The sequence below is a fragment of the Bombus impatiens genome, unplaced genomic scaffold (genome assembly GCF_000188095.3).
Source record: "Bombus impatiens unplaced genomic scaffold, BIMP_2.2 scf_0891, whole genome shotgun sequence".
NCBI lineage: Eukaryota > Metazoa > Arthropoda > Insecta > Hymenoptera > Apidae > Bombus > Bombus impatiens.
Window position 1 is genome coordinate 51,436 of NT_177310.1, and position 6,328 is coordinate 57,763.

Sequence of the window (6,328 nt, forward strand, 5' to 3'; positions counted from 1 at the left end):
GCTACGTCCACTAATACATTAAATCCAATTATAAGAGCCCTGCTCTAACGTACATATCTATCTTATCTTCGTGCGATAAGTGATTATCTATCTATCTATGCTCATCAGTGTAATATAAGTGTTGGAAATATATAATTTATAATTCTGTGAATCACAGTGTTATACAAACTCAATCACCCCTATTATTTCAACGGAAATCAGGAGATCGATCAAGTCGTGGTGTCGATTGTTATAATCGTAACGGGAATTTACGACTCCCGTTGACGTCTCTCCTAGCGACTACGTCTCCCCGCGATTGGTCGAAAAAACAGATACCAACGAACAAAAATGAAATAAAGCGTCAATTTAGACTGATTTTATGGATGGGATTCACAAAACTCTCATAACGTAAAAATTATGGACACACTTATAGTTCCCATGTCTGTACGCGAAAACCTCTGGCTAAACAAAATATAGCATCCTCAAATATCGTGATGGATTTATGTAAGGGTGTGTTTCATAAAGGCTATACCATATGTACTGATAAGTGATACAGTAGTGTGGATTTCGCGAATAAGCTAATAAAGAAAAATATGCATTTGATTGGTACACTACGAATAAATCGTAAAAAAACCTAAATGAAATGACAACTAAATTGAAACGCGGAGAAGTTGTTGCGAAAGAAAATAGTAGTGAAATTATAATTTTGAAATGGAAAAATAAAAGAAATGTTTTGGTCCTTTCTAAGAAAAATTCTAGCGAAATGGTAAATATAAAAACAAAAAGATGGTTTTGTTGCAAACCAAAAATGGTCGTTGAATACAATATAGGAAAAACCGCCATTGATCTTTCTGATAAAAGAAGTGCATATTGCTGTCCATTGAGAAAGACAATAAGATGGTACAGACAATTAGTTTTCGAGCTCTTTTTTAATGCAGCTGTTGTGAATGCCTTGTTTATGTTCCAAGATGTGAAAAGGAGAAAAATGCCAATATGACAAACAATTGGCAGAGATGCGTTCACGTGCCGTTCAGATGAAAACATACTAATCCGACTGTTTAAGCGTCGCATTTGTTTTTCTAATGGCCTCGAGCAGTTGACCGCATATTGTCCGACTTCGGCAAATTTCAACAGTGCGCGATCGAATATAAATACAATACAAAACCATCTTTCGATACAAAAACAATCGACAGCGAGCTCCGATTGTACGCGCAGAAACCTTTATTAACTTTGAACGACTTGTTGTAAACAGTCCAAAATTAATGAATTTATGTGATCGTTATTGTTTTGGGTGTATTCACCCAAATATCTTTTTAACAAATTGGTTAAAGTCAGGTCTTCATATATTGGCCGAATAATTTTTGGAACCTTTTGGTTCAAAGATAGTGGTTTGTGTTTATAACTCACAAGTCTGTTTTTCGCCTTTACATGTTGCCAAGTACATCATTTAGCAGACCGATAGTCAGGCTACAAATCTTCAGACATCATTGCTTATGTACTTTATTAAATCAGGACTCGTCCTAATAGCCAAGCCGTAATAACTTGTCAGCTTTTCTATCACTTTGCTCGTCAATTTTTCAATTTTTTTATCTACATTTTTTTGTTTTTTTTTTTTTGGCATAATTAAGCCGCGTATACATTCATTTTTATATGTGTGCAACGCATTCTTTTTTTAGTATAGTTGTCTTATTTCCATACGGATTTCCTTCTAAAAGCTGCTTGAATGTTTTTGAATCTCCGTCTCCGATGTAATATTTCAATCTAAATCTGCATTCGGATCGCAGAAACATTTCCTTCACAGCATCAACTTCCAGGTTGCCTGCACTAACTTGATGACTTATTGTACACTGTTCTTTACGTGTTCTTTAACTAGTTTCTATACTCTGTGGTACCTACTTTGTACTTTCAAACGTTGCATCCCTGTAAGGTATTTGATTTTATTACAGTATCAAGCACTTTAATACTACATGCCGAAGAATGAAGGAAATTCTCTTTTTTTCATGTTCCATCGCCAGAAATAGTTACCTCTAACGGTGGCCTACCTCATTTGACGTTTTGTCATTTCTCACTTCCAATGGATTTTTCTGTTATTTTTCCTAAACTGTTACAAATACAGAGTGTATCTTTTTATCCCTTATCTTATCTATTGACGCTGATTCCTAATAATCTCATTTCAAACACTATTCAACGATTTATCGCATAAGATTTGTCAATTTTCGACATGAATCAATTTATTTTGCTCTACAGGAACATCGCACACTAATCTAGAAACTGAGACCGAGAGTACTTTTCTGGGAAAAAGTTCACTTTCTTCGTACACTGTTTATATACAACAAGCGTACTTGCAGTTCGCTAATTTTACCGAATCAGTAACAAACGAAAGCATCGTTTACACAATTTTTATCTTCACTGAAAATCTAGCTCTCATACGTATGTTTACTTCCTTTGTTTGTTCGTTTATTCTGCTATTTGCAGTCAAACAAGATTAATGCATATACATTTTTTATTACGTTTTGAGAATATAGTCTTATAAAAACGATCAACAAAAGATATTGGATATATCACATTGTAAAAAAACAGATATCAACTGAGCTCAAGAATGAAAGAACGAAATAGGATATTTTAATTATTTTCATATATCAGTATCTACTTTTAATGACCCGTTAAAAAGGGTGTAATGGGATTTAGCTAAACAAAATACAACTATCAAAATCTTTTTCCAATGATATATTCTTTTAATGCATCTCTGCCGCCATGTTGCTTTTCACAAATTTTTATCTTCATAAGCATTTATTTTTTTATCATATATGTAGTATTATTGACGAAAGGCCTAAGAGATATCGGGCGAACCATAATGTCGCCACAATTTCTTGAGAAAACCTAAATGCAGACAGGCCCATCCATGTATCGCCGGTCTTTCAATCAAATAGTTACGCGGAAAAGGCCTGCGTAACCCTGGCAACGAGCGGTTGCGGAACACGTGCGTGGTGAAGCTAAGAGAAAAGACAAAGGGATGCTAAGAGAGAGAGAGAGAGAGAGAGAGAGAGAGAGAGAGAGAGAGAGAGAGAGAGAGAGAGAGAGAGAGGAATTAACAGTCAGTGTTAGTTGAGAAGTCGCGGAGTGCGAATTGCGTTGTCGAGTGAGTGTGGTCTGCATGAGAGAGAGCGTTGGAACCGTGGTGACGAGAGTTGTAAATTAACTATTTAGTTGTCTTAATTATAGTACGTTATTGTATATAGTTCACGCTAAATAACCATCATTTCCTGTTTAACCAATATATGTTTAGTTCATGTTTAAATAAATTAATAAATAAAGATCCTACATATATGTCGGGTTGGGATTAGGGTTATGGGTGTTTGATGAATCTTCACTGGAATTAGCGTTTATCGGTGCGGTACAACAAAGGAAAAGTTTATTAACACAAGTAGAGATATTACAGTATTAGCAATTAACCGCGATGATTAGGCACTCGCGACACTAATGACAATGGCCTCAGGTTCGATAACGAATCCGCGGTCAACGGGATAGCGAATTTACTTCTTCGTCAAAGTCTAAGTTGGACTCTATGTTAAAACGTGAAGTAATCACTGCTCGTAAAAACGTTACTTAAATCGTTGATGAGATCGTACGAGAGAGTGTCTCCATCACGGTGACGCTGTAGAAGAAAACTATGATGGAGTGTGTCGAAGGGCACGAGATCATCGGATTCGTAGAGAAAAGCCTTATAAAATAATATATAAAACTTAGAAGTAGTTGTTTATGATTTAATCCGATTATGTGTGCCCGAGAATTATGACCATAGGCTTGGGCTCGAAGTGACACAGCGGGTCGTTGAACGGTCACGGGATGGACGTTTTTACCTAACAGAGGTATGGAGTAATTGTATAGTTCTCCTTAAACATATAGTTGACAGCACAGAGTACGAGGTACGGAGAAGAATATATAAGTGCAGTTTCACTTGGACTTTGGAAGAAAGCATATTTAGTACTCCGTTGATCGTGGATTCGTTATCGAACCCAAGATCATTGCCATTAGCATCTCGAATATATAATTGCCACGACTACTTGTCAAATTCTATAATAATCATATTTGTACTAGTAAATATCTTCTCTATTGCATAACAACAATGTCTAATCCAAATGAAGATTCGTTACACGCCTAACCCTAATAAGAACTCGACATATATATAGCAAACCTTGTTTTACTAACACGATTAAAAATTCTGTATTTATTTATGTCATTTCCACGGTTCATGTGCAGTCTGCTCTATGACTCTTCTAGAAATACGATAAAAAAAGCGTATCGCCTAAGCTAATTAGCTTAATATGCAATAATTAACAGCATTGTCAATACTGTTGAGGTTTTTCTCGATAGAATAGGGGGGAACGCGTGGATGAATGTGTAATAGAAATATATTTAAGTAAGTATAAGTACAGTGTATGCTAATACAGATCCGAACGCTGGCAGCGTTACATTACAATAGAACTCCGAAGCCATGGGCCTGTCACGTAAACTTAAGGGTTGGTTGATGAAATAATAGTCGTAACACAACTATTTATTTATACTATTTATTATGAATTCAGCAATCACAATGTAATGCACACTGAATTAACATAAATCACAATTCACTCCAACCACGTTGTGTAAAACTTAGTTACAATGATACATTAAGTACGCGACTGTTATAAGGGTAGAGACCGGTAAAGGATATGTTGACTATTCTAAGGATACAGAATAAGTGAGTTTTACTGACGATACCGTGTCTGAGGAAGGCTAGGGGTGGGTGTGTCTAAGGACACGAGACTATCGGATTTGTTGATGACAATGTTGGTTAAGCAAGCGAGGGCAGTAGACACCGTCTCCGATTGGATAATAAGACGGTTGGTGGACCAGGAAGGGTTTTAGTCGCCCTCGCAAGAAAGTTGCTAACGGAACATACCAGATGTGAAGAAAACCAACTTTCTAGGCTAACACGTGGTAGACAATAAACGTAAAGGGAAATCCAAGACAAGAAATACTCGCTTGGTCCGAAGGACCTTAACTATGAAAATTCCAAGACCCCTGGTAGGTACTTAAGACTATTGAGGGTACGCGCCAAGGATGTGTAGACATGTGGGTGCCATTCTGTCCGCGGTATGTGGCCTGGTGTCTGATGCGAATTGACGTTACAAACCTGTGGGTATTTATATAATTACGAAAGTTGGCCCGTCTATACCCCGCTCCACCATCTATACGTAGCATGTTCCTAGAAAGGCTATGATTTTGAGCTAAAGAATACTCAATGGCTTCAAGGATTAAGAAAACTAAATACTAGAGAAGATGTAGAGTTTTCCTAGAAGTGAGACTCACGTCAACAAATACGAATTTCTTTATCTTCCATAAGTTTCATGTTTATGGCGGATGCACCGACAAAAATTTTATCTGTTTCTATAGCATACTCATTCCTTCGAAATTTACAAATCTAAACTTGCTACTTTTTTCTATTTTTCTATTTTTTCTATTCTATTTTTTCTTTTTTTTTTTTGAATTAATGGAATCGTAACTCTCATCTTAACCAACCACTTTCACTCTTTGATATTTTGAACCTGCTCTACTTTCGACTCGTAATCAACTATTTACATATTTCATACATTTTCATTATAGCGAACACATAAATTATAGCAAAAATTTAAAAATTTAAAAAGAAAAAAAATTTTTATTCCATATTTTCGACTTCTCTTTTCGCGTAGAATCACCCCCTTTCCGCTTGTACCACCAATTACCAAACATCCTGTATACGCACCGAGCGTAATCATCCAGTCTACAAGTTGTTGGGGTTGTTAAGGTATAAAGAGGATTGGGAAAAACAAATAGTTTAAAATTTATTTACAAATTATTCAGTTCTACGTGTACGTTACTCTCTGAAGGACTCGATAACCTACTCGCTTAGTTGTTTGTTTTCTTCTGATTACTTCTAATCACTTCTAACGACTTTTAATAACTTCTAACCGCTTTTAGTCGCTTTTGTCTCAACTGAGACCTGGACGTCCTTCAACGCTCACATACACTTTCACACATACAATATAAATGTACCATCTATTTAAGGGGGGGGTAAGGTTTAAAAATTTTTTTTTGCATTTTTTATTTTTTTAATTGAATGCATAACATCTTAAGAATATTGTGTCAAAATTTCAAGTCGATTGGTGCAAAATTGACGAAGTTAAGAGTATTTTTATACATGTCGGATGATATTACCTACTCGACCCGAGCGTGCTATTGTTACTTCGCAGACATTTTTTTCTCTATATTGTATAATAGCTTTGTAGAAGCTATTATATCGTAGAATAGCTTTATATCGAATAGCTTATAT

General features: G+C 35.8%; 1 long non-coding RNA gene across 1 annotated transcript in view; it reads left to right on the forward strand.

The window, feature by feature from the left end:
• The window catches only part of LOC117152241, a 10,378-nt gene extending 7,512 nt beyond the window's left edge, over positions 1–2,866 (forward strand). The window contains exon 3 of the long non-coding RNA XR_004462557.1: positions 2,855–2,866. This is a non-coding gene — a long non-coding RNA (uncharacterized LOC117152241). The remainder of the gene's footprint in view (positions 1–2,854) is intronic.
• Positions 2,867–6,328: the final 3,462 nt, after the last annotated feature.